This window comes from Eublepharis macularius, chromosome 2, assembly GCF_028583425.1.
Source record: "Eublepharis macularius isolate TG4126 chromosome 2, MPM_Emac_v1.0, whole genome shotgun sequence".
Taxonomy (NCBI): domain Eukaryota; kingdom Metazoa; phylum Chordata; class Lepidosauria; order Squamata; family Eublepharidae; genus Eublepharis; species Eublepharis macularius.
In genome coordinates, this window is record NC_072791.1 from 191,050,641 (window position 1) to 191,074,870 (window position 24,230).

At 41.9% G+C, this 24,230-nt stretch overlaps 1 protein-coding gene across 1 annotated transcript in view; it reads right to left on the bottom strand.

Annotated features, from left to right (window-relative positions):
* Positions 1 to 16,339, bottom strand: part of BAZ2B (bromodomain adjacent to zinc finger domain 2B) — a 279,279-nt gene extending 262,940 nt beyond the window's left edge. Inside the window, exon 1 of the mRNA XM_054970384.1 lies at positions 15,963 to 16,339. The gene's annotated coding sequence lies outside the window, so the exon portion shown is untranslated. The remainder of the gene's footprint in view (positions 1 to 15,962) is intronic.
* Positions 16,340 to 24,230: the final 7,891 nt, after the last annotated feature.

Here is a 24,230-nt window from a genome sequence, read left to right on the forward strand (position 1 = left end):
CTATTTAGCATACATCCAAGCAAAATCATTCACTGTGATGTATACCTTGATATCATCTAGATTAGACTACTGCAATGCATTCTGCATGGGGCAGCCCTTGAAGAGTGTTGGAGGCTACAGCTGGTAAAGAACACTACAGCCAGAATGTTGACTAGAATGGGTCATAGGCACCATATCACTCCAGTCTTGTTCCACCTACATGCTTTGAATAAAATCATTAATAATTATATGCACATCTGGATTATCTTAGAATCTGAAGACTGCTAAACTTCCACCCAATGGCGCCCAATTCTCTTCATTGCACCTAGGGTTGCCAGGTCCCCCTGTTGTCCCAGCGGGAGGTGGAGGCCCAAGCACCTACCTGCTCTGCTGCCTGTTGTGTGAGCACTTCGGGGTCTGTGTGATGATGTCACTTCTGGGAAGTGACATCATTGTGCCAGCTGCAGCCACCCCGGGAGCACTCCTGTGCTCCATGGGCGGGGGGGGGGGAATAAGGCCCAATTCAGGCCCAAATTGGCCTGGATTGGGCTCAAATCAGCCCAGAACAGGCAAGCTGCAGCCCCAAGCTCCTCAGCGACCTGTTCCAGGCAGATTCGGGCCTGAATCAACCCAGATTGGGCCAGTTTCAACCCAGAACAGCAGCATACCCCCCAGGAGCACAGCCTAGGATGTCTGTGCCTCCCCCACCAGGTAAGTAAGTGGGGGCAAGGGGCAGAGGGTGGGAGCTGCTAATTTTACTCACTTATTCATTAATTCCCGATTTGTTATACCCTACATCTCTCCCCAATATGGACCCAATATGGCTTAGAACATGATTCTGCCTTCCTAAAGTTTACCGTTACAGCAACAACCCTGTGTGGTAGGTTTGTCTGAGAGTGACTGGACCACTTGGGGAATAGAAGTGTGTCACTCAACTAGTTTAACAGTCAAATGCCTCTCTTCCTGAAATATATTTATAAAAGTTAGGCTGCTAGTTAAATAGAAACTACAGAGACATGAATATTGACCAAACAAACAGAATGCATAAAAATACCATATGCCAGAGTCAGAATTGAAAATAGAGACATGCTTATAATACACCACTGAATAACCTCTCATACACACAAACACAGTATTATACACTGTTGAAGGCTCTACTTCCCCTCTGCAGGATGGATTCATTGGCTTGGATCCAGCAGAGAGCTTCGGTGGGCAGAAGGATTTCCACCTGCGGAGCACAACTTTCCCGCCTCCTCTCTGCTGCTGCAGCTCAAATCCTCCTTCCCACTGAAATACCGCTCCTGCGGGACAGTGGGAATCCTTTTGCCCATAGATACACCAAGCAATACAGCAATTGTTTATCCTCCTTTGAGTTACACATCAAGAAAGTAATTGTTCTTTGGGCTAAAGACACTAGAAAAATATAATTGCTGTCTGATGCATTATCAGCAATTCAAAATGTATCTCAGCAGTTGCCTCTGAAATGGCAGTTTGTGTATTGCAAGGTGCCTTAGGGCACAGGAAATCTGTGATTGGATTTCCACTGTTTTGGGGACCTCTGCCACTGCTTTTTTAACATTAAAATGTGTACTATTTTCCCAACAGGAATCAGTCCCTCTGAACTGCTATTCACCTTGGAAGGGGAAAATGTAGATATAATACAGATAAACTTTTTGGATAATATAGATAACCTGTTCCCTACCCCAAACCCAAGTTTTAGGGGTGCTAACTTCTACATGGGGCATGGAGATCTCCTGGAGTTACAACTAATCTCCAGACAACAGAGATCAGTTCCCCTGGAGAAAATGGCTGTTTTGGAGAGTGGAGTCTATGGCAATATATCCGGGTCCCTCCTGCAAACTCTGTCATCTCCAGGCTCCACCCCCAGATCTCCTGGAATTGCCCAACCTGGAATTAGCAACTCTACTGGATTTCTTCTTGAGAAAGAGCACAGCGAAAAAGGTTAACCCCTTCTCCTCCAGCACTATAGCTAACTGTAGCTCCTATTCAAAACAGATTTGCTTCTCTGTCAACATTAAAAATCCATTGGGATACCTGATTTTCACTTATGTGTGGCTTTGTCTTTAGAGTTCATGAATAAGCATTCGCAAGCACTGGAGACAACACTCTAAACTACAATTCCCAAGAGACAAAATTAGGGACATTGCATCAGAGACAGTGGAAATGCAGACAGACAGTTCCCGGTATGGACAGCTGAGCTGGTACACATGGAATCCTGATCTTTCTCAGTATTTCCTTATAGTCAATGCTTAATAATTTTTCAGAGCTCAGTAACTAATTAACACGCTGGTTTTTCTTCTTGGCAAGCTAACACTTGCTAGTGTTCAACATGTTGTATGTACTGAATAGGATTTTCTTTCTTTTGTGTACAATATAAGATCACTGATCTCTGATGACCCTGTTCATTTCACTGTGGTCTCAAGCCTATGAGACAGAAGTGTGTAGCTCATGTTAATTATGTTTCATAAAGGACCCAAAAGAAATTCAGTCCCTCAGATGAACAGATTTGTTCCATCCTGCTTCAGGAAAATAACCACTACCCCAAAAGTTCCATCCAGAGGTAAAGTGACAAATGAAAGCATGAAGTGCAAAATTCACCTTCCACTCTGCACCTGAGCATAGGGAAAACATTACATTTATCACCCTAAATATATATTTGGATGTCAATCTCACTGAGCAAACTTGTACATAGAACTGGGCTGCAATCTTCCCACTCTTATCCTTCCTTTCCAAGAAACCATCAAATGTTGCATAATCAGCGTTTTGGATGCTATTTAGACATGATGCAGAGACACACAGTTAATTGAAAGGACAAGACTTACACACCTAATTTACACACCTAACCCAAAACAACACATTCACCAACCTCAATGCAATTCCAAGAATACAGTAAAAGTGCAATTAGTTTGTTCATTTTATTGCAGAATCCCAGCATGGTCTTCTTAGGCAAAATCCCATACACACACACACAAGCACAACACCCCCCCTTTCAAAAGCAAAGTCTCCCTGTGTGAGCAAAGCACAAAAACACTGCGTTATATTTTAATAGCTGTGAAGTCAAAAGTGTAACCTTGACGAAATCTAACAAAGATTCCTTGCTTAGAACAACACAAGCAAACAAACCACTCTGAAGGTTGCAGAAATGTGCTTCCAATAAAGCAGGCTGGTTTCCCCCCTTCCTTTCTCTTTTTTTGTATTTCAGATTTGTGTCAATGCTGATTCACACAGCATGTTGCTTCAAAGCCTGTGCTTTACCATTTTATTCAGCATTTAGTGAAAATTAAATATTTAAAATCAAGCCTCTTCTGTGTTGCAAGCACAGCTAAAATGAAAGGCCTCCCTGACAGCAGTGACCAGATTTTAAATGCAGGTAGATCAATAAACAAGAGGAATATGGGGTGGGGGAGGCAGGGGGGGGAGCTGAGCTCAAGAGTTCCATGTGTGCATGGAATGGGCTATAATAGCTTGCAAATGACTCTGTGCTGGCTGTAACCAGCTGTTCTTAAATTATGAATATGCAGCCAATTCATGTTAAAGCCAAATCCCAGCACTGTTTCAACAGAGAAATCCCAGTAGTTTTGCCTTGTTCTACATGTTAGCTCTGTTAAGGATACAAATAGCAGTAAGCTTCAGAACAAATAGGGCCCAACTATTGGCATTTCATGCACTAGGTCCATTATCACAGCAGGGGTTGTCAATCACTGGAACATTCCTATAACAGCTCAGGCAATATGACAATGATCTGGGAGGGGGGGAATCAAAATCTCTGCAGCATACTCTAAGTCCCCTTACCAGTCTACTGCCTTTTTCTTTTTGCTTCAGCCAATCAGATTGTCAGTCCTGACCTAGTAGAAGACTTGCATCAAGCTTCAAACATTTAAAAACATCAATCATAAAAACAAAGACAGGACATTGAATTATGCAGTATTAACCTCCAGGGTTTGCATACAAAGACCTTAGATTTATTTATGTCCCAGCGCGTTAAGAGCTTCAGTACACCGTTCTTTGCACCAAACCGGCTGCCAGTTTGATGAACCTCTCCGCCCTCAGCAGGAGTGCAGCGTCTTTGATTAATGAGTGCATGCTTGTGGAAAAGTGTAAGAACAGAAAAACAGGGTTAAAAACACACAATTATGTCTCTGCACATCCATTGGACCAATGCAATAATTATCTTCCAGCTGAATTTCCTGTCAGAGGAAAAAGAATTAAGCATTTTTGCTTACAGCATAGATTTGCCAGAACACTAGAGCCACAACCACCTTTCTATACGTTTCCTATAAAATATAAAGATTGTCTTCAAAAAAATCTGAGTGCATTCCACTCAGACCACTGTGTTGTTGATATTTAAAAAAAAAAAACAGATTCCCTAAGTTTTGCATTTATTTTAGCCTCCAAACCTGAACACACGAGGGGGAAATAAGTACTGTTGTATTCAACAGAATTTAACTTCCATGTCACACATTTAGAATAGAAGTGCTATTGAAAAGAAGTTTCACATATTTCAGTCCCAACCAAAGACTTAGTAATCACCCACTAATCCCAATGGGTTTTCTCCCCTTCTCTAATTATCAGTTCATAATCAGTCTCTAAAAGGGGACAGGGGATCACGTAGGTTGCCTTCAGCTCCTTGGAGGAAAAAGTAGATAAAAATCAAACAAATGAAAAACAACATAAAACCCATCAAAATGTAAACTATGATAGAGAGGATAATCTTTTCAATTTTGCCATCATCAGTACTATTCCTTTCCTTAATTTTTCACATTTTTAAAAAATATGATCCCAGTTTCCACAGAGGTGACTATGTGGAGAGCAGACTGGATTTTTACAATGGGTAACAGATGTAGTTGCTCATGCACATACAGGTTTGGACCTCATGGTCGCAATGAGGGAAGCATTTTTTGCTGATTTCCCCCTCTCATGGGAGACCTTTGATTTCCTGTCCCCTCAGGTATTCCTGGAGGTTCTCCATCCCACAAGAGCAGCATTTGGGGGAAACGTTTAGGCTGTGGTAAAGGTGAATTAACAAAAATCACCGCCTTAATTATACCTGCAATAATTCTAGGTGGGAGTTATATTGTTTATCTGATCTTACAAAGGTGAACAGAGCAAGTGAGAGTGAAGAAGTGGCCTGGCTTCAATCAGGCTGTTTATGGCAGTGAGAAATTTTAGAAATGAACCCAAGCTATCTCATGGTGCCATTACTATCGTTCTTTGTGAACTTTGTTCTGAAGTTAAGCAATAGGCTCCAATGTTTCTGTAAACTATCAAGACTCCATTCACTCAGCCCTTTCATGAAATGAAATTTGTATGGTGGGCAGCGGCTACGTTATGACACTACAGAAAACAAGAAAACCAGCCTTGCCATGTGCATGGAGGCAGGCTATGGAAAAGATAACATATAGAAATAAATGATGACTGTAAAAAACGCCAGTGTTTGCACATAATACATTTTTACAATGGTTTCAGGAAGCACCTCCCCCTCAAAGTACTTACTTGGCATTTTTTATTAATCGAAAACATTTTGTAAGTCAAGAATCAATATATTCATGTCCAATGAGAGCAATGAGCTTACCTGTGTTTAAGTCTGTGTGGGACTGTGACCCATTTGGATTTTATACAAACCCTTCCTCAGAAGATAAAATAGGAGTCCACTATGGCACCTGTGCTTGCCAGTCTCCTGGTGGGGATGGGAGATCTCCTGCCCCCAGCCTCCACTCCCCACCACCTGTCACCTGACCAGCAGGGGCTGGGCAGGGGGAGGTATGGGAACAAGCTGGTGGTGACATGCTCCAGAACACCCCCTCGTCGTGCCAGGAATGACGGCATTTTTGGCACATTACAGAAGTAATGGGTTGTGCTAAGGACTGATTGAGTAATTTGGCAGCCCTGGAGGCACCTTACAGAGTAATACAATTTATTCCGGCATAAATTTCTGTGAGTTTTGTGAGATGCATGAACTGCACATCCATTAGGTCAATGTTTTTGTATTCAGAACAGAAAAGAGAGGAGAGATGTTACTAAAAAAGAGCAGTTTAAAACAAGACTCAATCATCAAGAGTATTGTTTTAAACTGGCCTATTTTTATAACTCCAACTACCTCCCCTGTCTTTTTGGTATAAATATGGTTCATGCACCTGATGAAGTGAGCTCTGACTCACAAAAGCTTATGCTGGAGTCATTTTTTAAACTCTCTCAGCTGCCACAGGATTCTTTTTTTTATTTTGCTGCTACAAATTAACATAGACCCATCTGGAATTACCTCCCAACAATATACCTTCTTCTACCTATACTCTCTGACGTAGCTGTGGTTACAGTACTGAACTGGATCTAGGAGGTTCAAATCTGAATCCATGTTATGCCATGGAAACCTGCTGGGTGACTTTGACTCAGTCACACACTAGGGTTGCCAGCTGCCAGGCGCTGGCTGGAGAAATCCCAGAATTGCAACTGATCTTGAGGCCACAGACAACCATTTCCCTGGAGAAAATGGCTGCTTTGGAGGGTGGGCTCTATGGCATTATACCCTGCTAAAGTCCCTCCTTTTCACAAACCCCATCCTTTCCAGGGTCCACCCCCTAAATCTCCAGGAATTTTCCAACCTGGAGTTGGCAGCCCTATCACACACTCTCAGTCTAACCTACCTCACAGGGTTGTTGTGCAGATAAATGGAGAAGAGAAGAATGATGAAAGCTGCTATGGGTCCCCATTGAGGAGAAAGATGGGGTATAAATGAACTAAATAAATAAATTCAAAACACAAAAAGTACAAACAGAGGTATTACTCAGTGCTCAAGAGCAAACCTATGCAAGTGAGGGAGGTAAATATTACTCCTTTTGTCCTATTTTATGCACTCAGAATTGCACATGCAACAAATGGATATAGAAAAATGTACTGTGAACTATATTGTTTTAGAGTATTAATTTTAAATTAGCCAATTTTTACTATCATTTGATTTTTATTGATTTTTTAAAAAATTTTGAAGTGTATCTCAGAATTTTTTTTTTACAATGTCTCAGAAGATGTGTCTTGCATGGCAGTCCTAAACAGAGCTACTCCATTATAGACTAACTGAAATCTATGGTTTTAGACTGGAGTAACTCTGCATAGGATTGCATGTTAATGCTATTTTAAAGTTTACTCATATACTACAGTGCTGTATATGAGACAGCCAAAAGTATATATTCAAAACAGTTCTAAAGAAACCCAGTTAAATATTTCTTAAGCACTTGAATATATTTTTTTAGCGTAAGGATGTAGGAAAGAGGTACAAAAAAAAGGAAATACCTCAAATGAGAGCCCCATATTTAGTCTCAAGTGAACACAGAGTTGCTGTGCTTATGGGTTCCCATATTTACTTAAACAGAAAAGCAGCTCCACGCACGTGCTCCTTTGTGCATTATATCCTCCAAGACCCAGTGTTGTGTATTGGTTAGAGCAGTGGTTCCAAAAGTGGACAATACCGCCCCCTGGGGGGCACTGGAATGATCCAGGTGGGTGGTAGGAGCCTTGGGTGCAATTGGGGGGGCGTTGAATAAAAATAAGGGGGTGGTGGAAGCATAAAGAAAGAAGAGTCCAGAACCTATCTAAAGCAGCCTTTTCCTGCCTTCTCCTGGTCTTCCCTAGAGTCAGGGAGGGAGGGGGAGGTGCACCCTTGCATGTGCACCCTTGTAAGGCTGGTGTTGCTGCTGGACTACTGTGTGGTGGCTGCTGCTGGCCTCTGGCTTCAGGCCTTCAGCTGCTGCTGTTCTGTGCCTGCCTTGGCCTGCCTGGCTGTGTGGATCATGGTGGACTCTACCTGGACTGAAGAAAACATCTAAAAGGTAAGATTTGGGGAAAATACATATTTTTTAAAAGGAACATATTAGTAAAAGGACCTTTTACATTAGTGTCCCTTTACTGCTTGGGGTGTGCAAATTTGTCACTGCAACTTTTTGTCCACTTCTTGAAGGTAGATTTCCAGGGGAGCGCTGAGTAATTTTTTTTTCTGAAAAGGGGCGGTAGGCCAAATAAGTTTGGGAACCTCTGGGTTAGAGGGTAGGGTTCCCAGGTCCCTATACTCTTCTGGTGGGAGTTGGGAGACCTGGGACATACCCTTCGGGCATTCAAAGCATGCTTCACAGAAGTGCGATGACATCACTTCTCAGAAGTAACGTCATCATGCTGGTGACGGGCATGTTCCTGCACTTTGTCCACAAGGCTAATTCTGGCCTGCTTGGTTCCAAAATTGGTTCCAATGAAGTGCAGGAGCATATCTGCAACTGGCACAATGACATTACTTCAGGAAGTGACATCATCATGCCTCGCTGGGAGCTTGCCCACTGTGCACTTTCCTAGGTTGTCTGCCTGCAGCAGGTGATTGCCCAGGGAGGGGGGAGTTGCACTTGCAACCTTCTGCCAATCGTCAGCAATTGGTGGGTGCCACAAACCCATGTGCAACTCAGGCTTAGGCTGACCTTCCCCTACCCGGAGGTAAAACTTCTCCTCTTTAAGCCTATGAAGCTGTATGCTGGGCTGGGAAGCCTCTGGTAGCGTGGTTGATGTTAAGCTTCAACTTTCTTTCTTGTCCCACCCTTAAGAACTATTAAAAATGGTTACCCAGCCAAGTCTTAGTAGGGGACAGATCAGGGGTTTGCGCTTCCCTTTAGCAGAAACTGGCACACAAGGCTTGGGGAGGTTCAAACTATAACAGAAGGTTTATTTACAGTAGGTTAAAGTCAAAAGGCAGGTAGGCAGGTGTTTGAACTGAAGAAACAGCCAAGTTTTTGTACAGGAACTTCACTGGTGTGAGGCACAAAACACTTGGTATAACACTAGGCTGCTGGCTTCTTTCAAAGGTTGACACTGCTTCACAGATGTTACACTTTACATACTCAAACACAAACACAACATGACTTTCCCTCCTCTCCAGACCTTAGGGGGCTCCACTGAGACAAACCCTTCCTAGATACTTGGCAGGCGTTATAGTTATGAGCTGTAACCCTGTTCCTGGCACAGAAGGGGAGACGCCTCTCTACCCGCTTCCTCGGCCCTCTATAATCCCCAGATCTCTTGAGTCTAAGTAGGAGTTAGTGCTGGTCTTCCCCACTTTAGTCCTAGGACTAAAAGTGTTTCACAAACATTATTTCCTCTCACAGAGGATTCTCTGGCTGACCCTCTCTGGTCAAAAGCCGGGCTCCAACTCCCATTCACTCCCTTGTTTTCTCTCCAACTCCAACTGACAGCTTGCCCAACATTCCATCCCCAACTGCCATTTCAGGCTAGCCCCATGATGGTGGGGGGGGGGGGAAGGAAACATGTCAATTATAGCTCACTGACTGGAAATCTCGGCATCTGAAGCTGAGCCCGTCACAGCGGCAACTGAGCAAACCTTCAGGAAATTGCCCACCACTGGTGGGCAACTGGTAAGCCTATTAGAGGGTCAATCTAGGATCTGGGAGACCCAGGTTCAAATCCCCACTCTGCCATGGGAACTTGCTGGGTGACCTCAGGCCAGCCACACACTCTTAGCCTAGTCTACCTCACAGGATGATTTTGAGGGTACAATGGAGGACAGGAGAACGATGGAAGCTGCTTTGGGTCCCCACTGGAGAGTGAGGCGGAATATAAATGAAGTAAACTATCAAATAAACAAAACAAAGTAAATGGGGAACCGTTTTCAGGTAGGGAAATAAGGTCCACTGGATTGGATTGGATTGGATTGGATTGGATTGGTAAAGAAGATATTCTTCAAATGTACACTAAAACCCATTAAAACTACTGATACTGGTAAAAGTGTATCCCAGTTAAAAGAGAAGCAAATCCCATCATTTGCACGGGACAGACTACAAGCAAAAACTCCTTCCTTCATCAAAGTTGGTGAGGGTTGCAACAATGCTTGATAATTTTATCATTTTAGAACATAATTTTTATATACGCACATGACTATAGAAGACTAATTTTTGCAGAACATAGTATGTATATTTATTTTTAAGTAAATGGATATTTTTCAAAGTATATGTACATAAGATGAGGCCGCATATTTCTGAATCAGCCAGAAAACCTTGAGTGACATCCTATTTCCACTGAAATTGGAGTTGGTTGATTTAAACACAAGGCCTCGATACCAAGCCCATGTAAATCTACTCCGATTACTTCCACTGACTTTCGGTAAGTAACTTCTCTTTCCACTCTTTTTCTTACACATACCTTTGGAATAGTATTTACAATACAGAGAAATGTACAGTACAATCCTAATGAAGTTGCCAACCTCCAGGTGGGTCCTAGAGATTTCCAGGCTACAGAGATCAGTTCCCCAGGAGAAAATGACTGCTTTGGAGGGTAGACTGTATGGCATTATGCACCACTGACGTCCCTCCCCGACCCTGCCCTCCATCCCCAAAATCTCCAGTAATTTCCCAACCTGGAGTTGGCAACCCTAAATCCTAAGAAGTGTTACACTTTTCTAAGTCAATGGGTTTATAAATGTGTAAAATTGCTTAGGATTGCACTGAGAGGCACATAGGGAAGAAAATTCATGTTTTTTATTTCAATGCAATTTCATTGCAAGTGATTGGGATTAGACTCAGCATGCTGAATAAATTTACTGCAACATAACTTAATGTTATCATGGGCATTTTTAACAGATTACTTATGGTCACTTTGGGAAATGTGTCATATTTGCAAAGGCAGGAACAGAAGTGGTAGTCAGTGTATTAAATATTACCAAAAAAAATATTTTTAGATTATGAGCTGGCCACTATTATGTATATTATTCCGTGAATACGAATTCAGAACTTCAGATTAGCATCACAGATTCAGAACTGTAACAAGGCACACTCCTGAAAACATGAAAATAAAACCAATCCACAGTGGCCTTGGTATACAAGTTAGCAGAGCAAGTCCTCCTGGCTGTGGGAAAGAACATGAGCTAGAACTTTGTGGTATGCTTCAGTTACAAAGGTTGCGGTCCTAAGGATACTTTCCTGAGAGTAAGCCCCACTGAATCATATGTGTAAACTAGTTTAGGACTGGTGCCAGGCTCGCTAACAGTACGATCCTAAACAAAGTTACACCTCTCAGAACCAATGGGCTGGGAACAGTGTAACTCTGTTTAGGATTGCACTGTTAATGACCTTAGAAAAGTCATTCTTCTCTTAAACTCTAGCCTTCTTCTGTAATATAAAAATAATACCTGCATTACCTTACAGGACTTTCGCAAGGATTACAGAGACAATTTAAGTTAAATGCTTTCGACACCCGAAATGTGCTGTTAAAAAGGCTAAATATTATTATAATGATTAACAGTTTCCTTCTCTTTTTGTTCACTAACTTTTAAACACAGCATACAGAATAGTTTTTTTAAACAATCTGTCTTGGAGAACTGTGCTTCTTCTCCATGCTTGATTTCATTAAAGTACATATTCATTTGCAAAAGATCAATTTTCAACCAGCCTTCCAATGTGAATACTTAATTGTCTGTCTTATTAACTCTGTCAGCATTTTCCTTGCCTATTCGAGCATTTTATAAATACTTTTTCTAAAAGGTTGTAGGTGGCTACAAAAAACTACAAATTACCAACAGGAGTGTTCCAGGGGCGATAAAATTTGAGGACCTCAACTACTTGTTTCAAATAAAGTCAGTCTTTTTGCTTCATCTGGCTTCAAAGGCACAGCTCACTTGAGTAAAGACAAAGATAATGTTAAGTCTAACTCTAATACACAAAACATTAATGAGCTATATTGTACCACAGGTCTAAATCCATGACATGGTTACATACACAATGGCATTTCATGGTTCACAACTGTGTGGTGGGTTATGATATCACTTTTAGAGTTGAAATGGACACAAGGGTTTTTATTTAAAAATAAATAGCAGCATGGGGCCTATTTTAACAAAACCAGTAAAAAAAATGCTATCAGGTTATAAGAAGCACGGTGCCAGTTCTGTGGATGCCTTTACCACGCTTTTTTCTTTACAATAAGTCTGCCCCCCCCCCTCCCCACTGCCCTGTGTCTTTGGAAACAAATCCAATCCATTCTAGTTCTAGATATGGCATAACAAGAGAATTTAAAATTCAGAGGAAATCGCGCACTAGCACATTCTTTCACCAATTTAGGCACATCAGACAGAAAGCACGCACTTTCTTGCAACTGTGATATTCTGCATCTTCTGTAAGGAACACAAAAAGTAGCAACAAAGACATTAACAATTGCAGTTCAAGCTGGGAGTGACTGTTCTGTTTCAATTCAGTGACACCACTAATGGCTTCTTAGCAGCTCCATGAAACCAAGCAGCTGTCAAGCCGATGCATCAGAAGGAACAGTTACGCACTCCCCTAAGAAAAAGCAACACATCAGGATGTTTGGCAAAACATCTGCTCCTTTACACTGCAGTTCTATAATAAACATGCAAACAAAGAAATGGAAAGAGAGTCTAAAGGCAACTAGAAATCTAAGGCTTCCATTACCCTTTTATTTGCATTTTTAATACATGTCATGTAATAAGAATAAAAAAGCATTTCTTCGGGTGGCATGGTTCATTTCCATCATAAATTAGATATGAATGATAAATACTCCACCAGATTCAAATAGCAATATAAAAGATACACTATTTTGCCTTTTTAAACAAATAATCTTTATAACTATAGCAGTCTAATTGTAATGGAGAAATCAAATCCAACTATTATCCACAGTTCTCTCTCTCCCCCACAAGCACACAAATTAAATCAGGAAACAGTGATTTTAACTGAACCTCAATACAAGTATTACACCAAGTAGGAACTTTTTCATGTGAACATCACTTTGTTGAAATATGCACGTGCACAGATTTTGACTTTAGACAAATGCCTAGAAGGAGAGATGTTTAATCCTGCAGTTTAGCAATCCAAGAGAGCCGTTGTTCATAGACGTGTTCATCATTTGTTAATTTCAGGGGAGTATAAGCAAATAAGAAATCATTATCTGATCCTTTTTAAAAACCACTGAAAGCAGTCCCACCATACTTGCTCTCCCATCCCTCTAAAATTTACAAGACCATACAGTCGTGTGCATATGATTTTATCCTACCCTATTCTGATTTTATGTGCTATTTTTTTCAAAATCTGCATAAAAACAAAGTTATCTTTTAAAAATAAAAAAAGCTTTTGCTTGTTGCATTGGTCTTCAATTGTATAAACCTAAAACACCCCACTTAAATTTAGATGTCCCAACAGCCCTCCTCACATACCCAATACAGAAAATTATTTTGACTACAATTTTCTTGATGTTTCATGGTTTATTGATTAGGTGGTATTATGACTAAACTGTACACACAGTTTACAATAGAGGCGAGGTATCAAATATACTCAACTACCATTTTCTTACACTGCTTATCTTCTGTGGCTCACCATTTATAATCTGCCAAATCTTCCAGGCCTTTGTTGCATGTATAATTTAGAGCCATCTGTTCTATGTGCTTTTAACTATTTCAACATTTTCATCTAACCTAAGAATCACAGAACTGGCAGCCATTTATTTCAACAAGGCTTTATAAAGTGACTTCTTTTTTCGTCTCTTTAAAAGAACAGATGAGGGTAAAAGCCTCCCTTTTGTAAATATGAAAGCAGATTTCTGCCCAGAGTAGTAAATATACCTTAAATCTGTTGTTTAGTTTGGAATGTACTGAAAAAAGAACATCTTGATGTGCTAAAAGTGTGATTATTAGTTTCCCATGTTAATTGTAGACAATTGTAGTCTCCCCCCAACCATGAAGACAAAGGGAATGCAAATTAAACACAGGCAGTTTCGTGTTGTTAGTGCAAGGCTAAATAGGTGGAAAGAACAACAAAACAAATACAGGAAGTGGAATAGAAATGTAGGATTCTATTTAAAGATGTTATTATTTATGAAGTACTCAATGTTTCATTAAGTTTTGCCCTGTGACCAGGAGAACTTCTATAAAAGGGTGGGTGGGTTTGAGTCTGTAGAAAAGGAGTAAATTAAAAGCACAGTACTCTTTATTGTTTCCTTTTCACAACTGGAGACATAGGAGCCTATAGCCAAAGGTAATGTGATTCTGTTTTTGAGAGAGCAATTTAGAACTTAGCATACTAAGTGCATTTGGAAAGTCACCAATGGGTCTGGAACATGATCCACAGCGGAATCAGCATCTACAGGTCCTCTCCAGAACATGCAAGAGTCCCTGAATTCTCTATCAGCAAATAATGAAATTTTAAAAATCCAGAACTATTATAAATAATGAGGAGGGTGTGTGTGCAAACAGGAGTTTGCTATCCTGTTTTCCTTCAAATAGCAAGTCTTTAGGAATGGCTCCTAGGCACTGCCATCTCCGATGCTACTGACACAAGACCAATTGCAAAGGCAATTAATTTTTATCCATCAGTGAATTACCACACCACCTGACATTTTAAAAAAAATAACACCCCTGGCCCTTTAAAAAAATTACATCTGCACCAGAGAAGACAGCCTAGTAAAGAAAATGCCACATATAAATGCAAACATTTTCTGCACCTGTTACCAAAATATTCCCTTCTTTACATTTTAATAACCAACCTACAACCAATACAGCTTTTAAAAAACAACAACACGTGAGGCCAGAAATCTCTGGAAAGAAAATACATACTCTGGGGGGGACCCCTTCAAAACTTTACATGACGTCATTGTCTGCCCCTGAAAGATTTCCTAAACTTTGTGCCTTATCCAACAGGGCTTGAAGGATTTCATCCCCTCGCCTTTAAAAAAGGGGGGAAGAGAGCCGGAGACATAGACACAGACTTGAATTTTTTTTTTAAATGCCCAAGATGGCGAAAGCCTTGTTGTTTAGAGGGCAGAAAAATGGAGGATATTGTAATATACACAAAGGGATAAATTTCAACAACTCGGCCAAGGGCTGCAGCTGCTTCTCTGGCTTTATAAGGAAGCAACCCACACAAAAGATAAAGGGGGGAGAGAAAGCGAGGGGAGAGAAAAGAAAAGCAGCAAAGCCCCCGCGAAGCACCGAGCCCGGCTTCCCCCGGCTGTCTCTCCCTCCCCGAGCCGGTGGCGCTTTTTCAACACCCAAAGCGGAGTTTTTGCATCAACTCGGGCAACGCAGCATTTAAACAAGAAAAGCACAGGCGAGAGAGACGGCGAGGGGAGGGAGGAGAAAGGAACGGCGTGGAGGGGGAGCTTGAGAGGGGGGGCGGGCACGAGCGTAGAGAAAGGCGAGATCCTCTTACTTTGCAGATGCTCCCCTCGTGGGGCAAGATTCCCGTCCCCTCCCCTCTTCCCACCAACCAGCAGGGGGGGCCCAAAGGGAGAGGGCAAGCAAGGGAGGGGGAGGGGGGGTCCTAGTGGTTAGGGCTGGCTGTCAAGCCACGGAGAAAGAAGAGGGCAGGGATGCAGGGAGTGGAGGGCATAAAAGCCCAGAAGATCCCATGCCCAGGAAGGTGGGCTGGTGTGCGCCACAGGCGACGTGGCTCTGGGAGAAAGAAACCCGAGCACTGGCCCGGGGGTGTTGGGGTGTGTGTGTGCAAAACTCGGCTGGCACTCCGCGCTCACCCGTCCTCCAGAGCCGAGATTCTCTATCCCCCTCCAGCCCAGCCCAGCCCAGCCCAGCGCGCCTATGCCAGCCCACCCGCCCCTCCTGTCCCGAGCGCACAAGGTCAGTTTCACTTTCCAGACTTGGATCTTCGACGACTTCCTCCATAAGCACCGAAGCCTCACATAACTGGGGGGAAGGACCCACAGCTCCCCACCCCAGCCCTCTCCCTCCGAGGCAGAGGCAAATCCTCACCAGCCCCAGCAACAAAGAGAGAAGGAAGCACCGACGGAAAACGCACGCCAGGAGCCTGGCCGAAGCCACCCTGGGGTTCCCTCCGGGATCTACCCGGCAGCCGGAAAGATTCGCCAAACACTAGCCGGAATTTTCACTTTCCGCAATTTCCCAGCCCCCAGCCCCCGCCCCCCCCCCCGCCCCGGCCCGGTCTCCGTCGCTTCTAACTCACCTTCACAGTTTGGGAAGAGAGATCTCACACGCGCCCACCTCTGCTTAGGGGGCTCAAAGGGAGGGATGCGCCTTATCTGGAGGATGGGCACCGTTTTCCTTTCCTAGCCCCCTCTCTTTCCCCAACAAGCCCTCCAGAAGGGAGTGAAGAAAGACCGGGGCGGGGAGGGGGGGTCTAACTCGGAGGATTCATGATAGTGGGAAGCCTCTCCGGGTCTGCGCTCCTGCGTGCGCGTCTCTCTCTCTCCTCTCCCTCTCCGTCTGTCTCTGCTTAGTTCCTTACAGCGGCAGCAGATTGAAGCAGATTCTCTCTTCTCAAGGTTTATTCAGCTTCACTTCCAGGCGAAGGGCTTCGCGAACCAAAAGTGACGTCAACCAACTCGGCTCCTCTCTTTCTAACAATGAAAGTTGCTGTTAAAAAGAAGAGCGAGAGCGAGCGAGCGAGCGAGGGGGGAAGCGGAGAATTGTTTATCTCATTTCAAGCCTCAGTAATAAATGACCCTATTGGATCCAAAAAAAAAAAAAAAAAAAGGAGCCAGGCGCGTTCCTGCTCCTCAAAAGTTCACCCTCTATTTTCACTCCTGCGCTGGAGCAGGAGGTCTTCTGAAGTTATAAGGGGTGGGGGGGTGTTGAGTTTGTGTGTGTGTGTAGGGAACTACTGGGAATCTTATACTGTTGGAAGATACGCTTTACACTGAAAACCTTGATGTAAATATTTTACATGTATAATATAAAAGAAGCACCTAGGTAATGAACCTAGCCCCTAGGGAGTAAGAATAGGCAAGCTATCCAGTTACACAGAACTCTTCAAGAAGCAAATGAGGTGGGTGTGGGACCTGTGGTGCTTATTACTAAAATAATCTGTGCGCTTTAAGGGACCATAAAATAATGCTCACAGAAAATTTAAAAACCTGTAAATTGTTTTAAGAATGGAATTTATGGAAGTGATCCTTGCGACACTTCCAAGAAGACCCCACCAATTTCAGAAATTCAGATTGGATAAAAAGATAGGAACCAAAGAATTCTTCCGTATTTAAAAGTATTCATAAACTATTGGAATATACTGGAATTTGATTGTAAACACACCTTTTTGTAATCATGTAATTAAAAGAAACACACACCCCACTCTCTGGATCTAATAGTTTATACATGTGATCCCTGTGTCTCTTTCTTGGCATCAAAGTCATTCTAAGTCAGGGTTAAAGTCCCCTGCAAACACAGAAATGCTTCCTGCAAACTATCCAAAGTAAAAGCTTAAAATACGGCCAAGGACATAATTTGTCCAGAAAGAGAGAGAGAAAAAATTGTTTGCGAGATGGCTGTTTTCTTGCACTCTGAAATTAGAGCGTGTAAGTTGCTGACGCTGCTTTGCACTGTCAAGGGCCATTGGAAACGTGAAGGTTTTTTAACATTAGATCTGAACAAAAGCTGGTTGCAACATCAAAATAATATGCGCATGTAGAGAGATGCTATTGTTTGGTGTTTCCTCTTCAGCCACTGGCTGTGATTTTAATTGTGCTGGAGGATCTTCATTAGTATTAGCACATGGAGAGATTTCACAAAGCTGCTTCATTAGGGGGGGAAAAAAAGCTTGGCAGACTAGGTCTTTTTGCATGCAATGAGAATGTCAGCCTTACCTCGGTCATTTGTAACATAATAAGTGTAAGCACAATGATTGCAGTGCAGGAACACTGGGGGGAAGGGGGAAAAACACTGCCTGTCTATAACAAGGATATGTGAAAAGCTCCTCATGACACATTAAAATGTATGCTAAAAATTACTAGAAATTATGTCTTAGGAGGCTGATGGGAGGGAAATCAGTTAATGGGCTATGATTTTAATTGTAATTTTGGTACTAGTTTGTTTTTGTTCCTCGCATTCACATTCAGTAGCAAAATCGTACTAGCATTTATTGATTTTTTTCACCGCTACATTCCCGGAATACAGATTTTAATCATTTCACTACACCACACTCAGTAATTTCATTAAAAAACTGGAACCTTCCATCCCCAGAAAAGCATTTAATTTCAATGACACACAATTTCTCTTAGCAGCAAACTGTCTCAACAGTAAAAGCTGGCCTGAGGTTCAAATGCATAATTTAATCCTGAATTTCTCCATGCTCTGCATTCCTTTGAAGCTATAATTTGACTAACTACCTAATAACTGTAATAAGGACAATGATTTCCTTATAATATATTATTAACCCATATTTAATTAACTCAGAGGCCAAGCTCTGTACATGTTTGATTGGGTCAGTAGTTCTATAACCTCAAAATTTACTAATAATATTCTTGGAGGAAAACGTGGCATCAAAATCTCGCTATGAATATACCCAATTAGCTATTTCATTCAAAACGCTACACATCACAACCTCATACATTTTCTAAGAAGGCCAATATTGTTGCTCAAAAGATAAGCAGATTTTAAAATATACATTAAAACGAGACAATGGATTTAGATAATGTGAGCAGTAAACTGTGCAGGTGTTACACGTACACTTAAAAAATCAAGACCATTATTTTTAAAAATCTGTTAATAATAATGTGGGAAAAACTAAGGGACAGTCAATTTTTTAAAAATTATGGGTGAAAATATCTACAAGTGTAGTTAAGAAAAATCACAAAATTTTAATATGATAGTACAGGATTTATACAACCCAATCCTTAATGGCAAATAAGTCAATAGAATAAGATATGTCCATTGTTAAGGATGTATGACTCAAAAAAACATGAAGTGATAGCAGCATTCATGGGATTTCATGTGGCACCACTATATCAGATCAGCTATATATATACACAACTGAGATACTGTTAGATAAACTGCATACACCCCTGATAACGCCCATTCAACACTCTCCACTAGTGAAAAATTATACCATATTCAGACCAACTTTCAGCAAACCCTAAGTGTTTCTTTTTGCAAATGCCTTCCCTTTTTTTTTACAAGAAACACTCTTTCAAGTCAATAGAGAATTTAAACAATACCTGTCTCAATTCACTAGAAAGCGATCTATTGAGTGCTGCTTCAATTAGCACTTTAAAATGTGTATGATCTGTTGATGGCATTCTTTGTCCTGATCCCTTAAGATCAATGTTAGTGTCCTTTGGTTCCAACAACGAAAACAAAGAAACCACTTGGGCTAAGAAAAATTTCATAAGCATGTAAAAACGCATTATGTAGTACTTATTTTACTATGCTTATTCAGTAGAGGTCCTTTCCAGGCTCCTTTTGCGATGAGTAAGTGTTGTAGCAGAAATGTTAACCTTCTAAACGTTTTTTTTTAAATGTAGCATATATACAACAATATTAAAGTTATGTTTCTTTTATCTATAGGTTGATATTCTTGGTAGGGTCACTGTGTAACCACCACTTTGGAAAAGTTTAGTGGAACATTAGGGAGCCAGTACTACACAGACTTCACTCTGTGTTCCCTTTTCTTTAAGGGATATGTTTGTTTTCTTTCTTATCCACAAGGGGGTATTGCTAGTACTACTATCAACTCAATGTGGTCTTCAGAAGAGCGTCTAACTTCATGGAAAGAACTTGGAGAAGACCCTATGATCATAATCATAACAGAGCTAGGTCTTACAAAGCTACTTAGAGGTGTAACTTTTTTGTAGGTGAGTAATATTGTTTCGTAGAGGACTACTTATGGTTAACACAATGGTTTTCAAAGGCTATACCTCCAAGAAACCATTTTGTCACAATTGTCACATTTTGTGTGTGTTTGATTATGTTGTAGCTGAAGACTTGTTTTAAAATGGCTGTTGGTAGAATACAGCCACTGGCCTTGGTCAATTTCTCCCAGGGAGGTTCAGAAAGAGAATCTTTGTCCTTCCCAGTATATTGAAAGGTCAGGAAAAGGGCAGGAAGGGCACCTATAGGCCTGCTGTTGGGCAAAAACTCTGGCTTGGGATCGATGGGAATCCTCCAGAATACAGGAAGGCTTTTTAAAAATAAAAAGTAGAGGCTGAGGGGAAAACACTAAAAGTAGTAATCTGGCCTGAATAAAAGGATGACTGTAAGACAGTGTTCCTGGAGAAGGCTAAAGGAGCCAAACCTTGGAAGTTGAAGTTACAGGAGAGTAAAACTTGCCCTAAACCAAACTGCAAACAGTTTGCAGGAAGTTACTTTTATTTTATTTTATTTCCCTTATGTTCTCATGTTTGGTTTGAAAAAGAGTTTTATTTCCTCTTGGTTCTCTGTGTAAAACCTGGTTCGGCAACTTTTATAGTGAAGGACAAGCTTTGGTTATTTTAACCTGAATTGGTTTTCTGGTTATTTCTCCCTTGCTAAACCACCCAGCTGAATTTACCAGCGATTTCTCCTAGGAACTGTTCAGTAGGAATAGCCAAACCCCAGATTTCCAGATGGGAGCAATAGTGAATGGTTTCATATAAGCCAGTGAATAGGACAGATATTTGGTGTGAGCAGTCCTTTTCGCCTCTCTCAATCACATAGGAGGCTACAGGGCTCACCGTTACTCTTTTCTACAACAATTTGTCTGCCAAGGAACTCCTGACCACCTACCACAGAATTCCACAACACTGAAGAAGATTCTGAGGTATATTTGTTCATGCACAGTCAGTTCAAGTAGGCCTGTTGCATTTCATTATTGATCTATTTGAGCTGGAACGCTGCCTAGAACCCACTCAATATTCTTTTCTGACTGCACATTATAGGAGAAGAATTTCTGGGAAGCTTGTCTGCTGTTACTCATCTTTGTGCTGTGAGCTTCTGAAGAACCCCAACATTTATAGGAAACATTTTAAAATCACTGGTTTAAAATATTTAGAGAACCATATTTTAAACTACATAGGGTTGGATGCTGCCATCTGTGAACCTACAGAATTCACGGAGGCAGATCTTCTCCACTATCCTCTTTCCTCAGCAACATCCTGTGACCCCCACCCCCAAAAAACCTGGTCTTGTGGAGTAAGAGAACCTCCTAGACAAAATGGCATACAGCAAAGGAAAATCCAGTAAGGAGGAAGAACTGGCAGTAAGCTCCAATCCATAATAAAAATGAGTATAATGCAACAAACCTAGACTGGAGGGCCCTTAATGTTCATTGCCACATGTATGGCATGACATTCTACTGAAATAAACCACATATCTGCTGTAAATACTTCCATTTACTCACAAAAGAACTTATAAGGCACTAGTCAGAGCAGGTCCCGTCATATAATCTATGAATGAGCAATTGGAATTTATCTTATGCACTCAAGATTTTAAAAAATCTTTCTGTAAGGTTCTCATTGTCCGTGTTTCTGGTAAAGGATGGAAGCATTAGCACGCTATTAATAAAAAGCACTGAAACTGATTTAATAAAAAGCTAAATATTTCATTCAATTATGATGTGCAATCTATGCTTTGAAACATTACGCTTAAAAGTAATACCTCAGTGGAAAGCTGTTAAAAGCATAACCTTCGAGCGCAGAAAATTTACTCTGGGTTTAAGAGGTTTATTCTTATCACAGATACTTGTTGGCACAGAAGAGCTTATGCTATCACTCTCTGAGGGCTATTTATACAGTTTAACATGCCTTAAGTACTCCTGCCTTTATGCTGTTACACACCCTGTTTTATGATGTCACCCTAGAGTAGTCAAATGAATGAGGTGCTTCTTCATTTGCCTATAATCAGAGAACAGAAGGACAGAAAGCTCTTGAATACTTAAAACAAAATGCAGTTTAAATACAGCATAAACCACCCAACTTTAATAGCTTTGCAGCTAGATTGATCTGTTGTTGATCGCTGTGACTTGCCTGCACTGAAGAATTACAATTACTCTGCCTGGAACACATCCTACTGGAGAATAGGCCTCAGTGAATGGCTTTCATGATTTGTGTAACACAAAGGGTGTGTACATGGATGCTTTTACTAGACCTGGATTCACACTGGATATGCTGCACTGCTAATCCCCCACCCCACCCCTAGTAGTCTATACTGCTCCCATCTGCGCCAGTGCATTGCAAACAGAAACAAACTTTGGACCAGGAGGGGAAGGAACACAATTTGAACATTGCTGAGAATGTGGTCAGGGCAGGATGGCCGCGTGACATTTTGTTCTCATATAAACTTCATTCGTTCGTTCGTTCGTTCGTTCGTTCGTTCGTCCGCCTTTCTTACCAAGATCCAAGGTGGATTACAACAGTGCAAGAGACAATACAATATAATTGACAGCTAGGACATTCACTGCACAAAGTGTAATAGTAAAGAACAGTTAGGGCATTCAGGGAAACAGATACAATAGGGAATGGTAGCAGAATTTTTTAAAAAACAAGCATAAAGCCAAGCACAGGGATGAAATCTATCTGAAACAAAGCATAACTAGTTTCCATGGCATGTTTAGTAGTGTGGAAACTCGCTAGTAGGAGCACATCTGTATCAGCAGACAATAGTGATGTGTTCAGTCTTCGTCCCTACCAAGGCACCTCTCTGAACTCTTTCTTATAACATAGTCTCGTAATCTGGGTAGAATGCCCTCCTGAATGATTCTGTTTTGCATAGTTTGCAGAAAGCCAGAAGAATATGGGCTTTCATGATCCCTCAGGCAGGCCATTCCGTAAGGCAGGGGCTACCACAAAGAAAGCACATGTGAGGGCAGCTGTTGATTTTGTCCAACTGTAGGGTGGTATCTTTAGAAGACCCTGTTTAGATGAGCAAAGTTGCTGTGGAGGAACATAGGGGGAGTGGCAGCCACACAGATATGAGGGGCCAAAGCCACAAAGGGCTTTGAATGTGATACTCATGATCTTGAATTGAGCCCAGTAACTGATGGGAAGCCAATGGAGTTTCTGCAGAATGCGAGTGATATGCATGCTCTGTCAAGCTCCTGAGAGTACATGAGCTGCAATGTACTCTGAGTTGACTTTAAGGAAGACCAATATAGAGTGCATCACAGTAGTCTAGTCTCGATGTTACTATGCCATGAATCCAGGTGGCCAGATTGGCCGTGTCAAACTAAGAGGCCATCTTCCAGGCTAGTCTGAGCAGTGAGAAAGCCTTGTTTGCAGCTGCATTTACTTGCTTCTCTAGCAGGGCTTTTTTTCTGGGAAAAGAGGTGGTGGAACTCAGTGGGTTGCCCTCGGAGAAAATGGTCACATGGCTGGTGGCCCCGCCCCCTGATCTCCAGACAGAGGGGAGTTCAGATTGCCCTCTGTGCCACTCGGCAGCACGGAGGACAATCTAAACTCCCCTCTGTCTGGAGATCAGGGGGCGGGGCCACCGGACATGTGACCATTTTCAAGAGATTCCGGAACTCCGTTCCACCGTGTTTCTGCTGAAAAAAAAGCCCTGTTCTCTAGTATAACCACTAGTCTCTTAACTGTGTCAGCCAGAATCAACTGAACCTCATCAAATGTTGGAAGCACAATTTCCTTCAAGAGCTCTGCTTTTCCAACCAGGATCACCTCTGTCTTGTCTGGGTTTGGTTTCAATTTGTTTGCTTTCAGAAAAACGACAACAGCTGTCAAGCAGTGACTCAGTTCTGCTACTGCCTCACCAGGGGATTTGGATGACAAGATATAGAGCTGAGTATCATCCGCATATTGGTGGAATCCATAGCTATGGATGAGTTCTCTTAAAGGCTTAATGTAGAATAATATGGAGCTTAAGTTTGGACCTTGTGGAACTACACAAGATAATTCCCACTCTGAGAATAGGACGTCTCCAATAGCAACCCTTTGAGTTTGTCCCACGAGGAATTATTTAAACCAGTGCAAGGCACATCCACTGATACCTACTTCTACCTCCAAATGCCTCAACAGGATGGCATGGTCTACCGTGTCGAAGGCTGTAGATAGATCTAATAGGAGCGTTAATGAAACATGGCCTTTGCCTACATTTAGGTGGAAGTCATCAAATAGAGCCATCTCTGCCACATAGTCTGGCCTAAAACCAGACTAGAAAGGCTCCAGGACACCAGAGTTGTCCAAGAAGGCCTGGAGATAGTCAGCTACTGCTCTTTCAACCACTTGGCCCAGAAAGGGCAGATTAGAGACTAGGCAATAATTGGCTATATCATTTTTGTCTACCTATAGTTTTTTTAAAGTAGTGGGTGGATGACTGCTTTCATGACATGGACATTATTCAGTAGGTGTTCATGATAATAATCACACAGCCACTTACACAAAACCAGGGCTTTTTTTCTGGGGAAAGAGGTGGTGGGACTCACAAGAGGGAAGGGCTACCAGGTCCCTTTATCCTCCTGTGGGGAAGGTTGGGACCTGGCACTTACCTTTTGCCGCACTCCTGTATATCT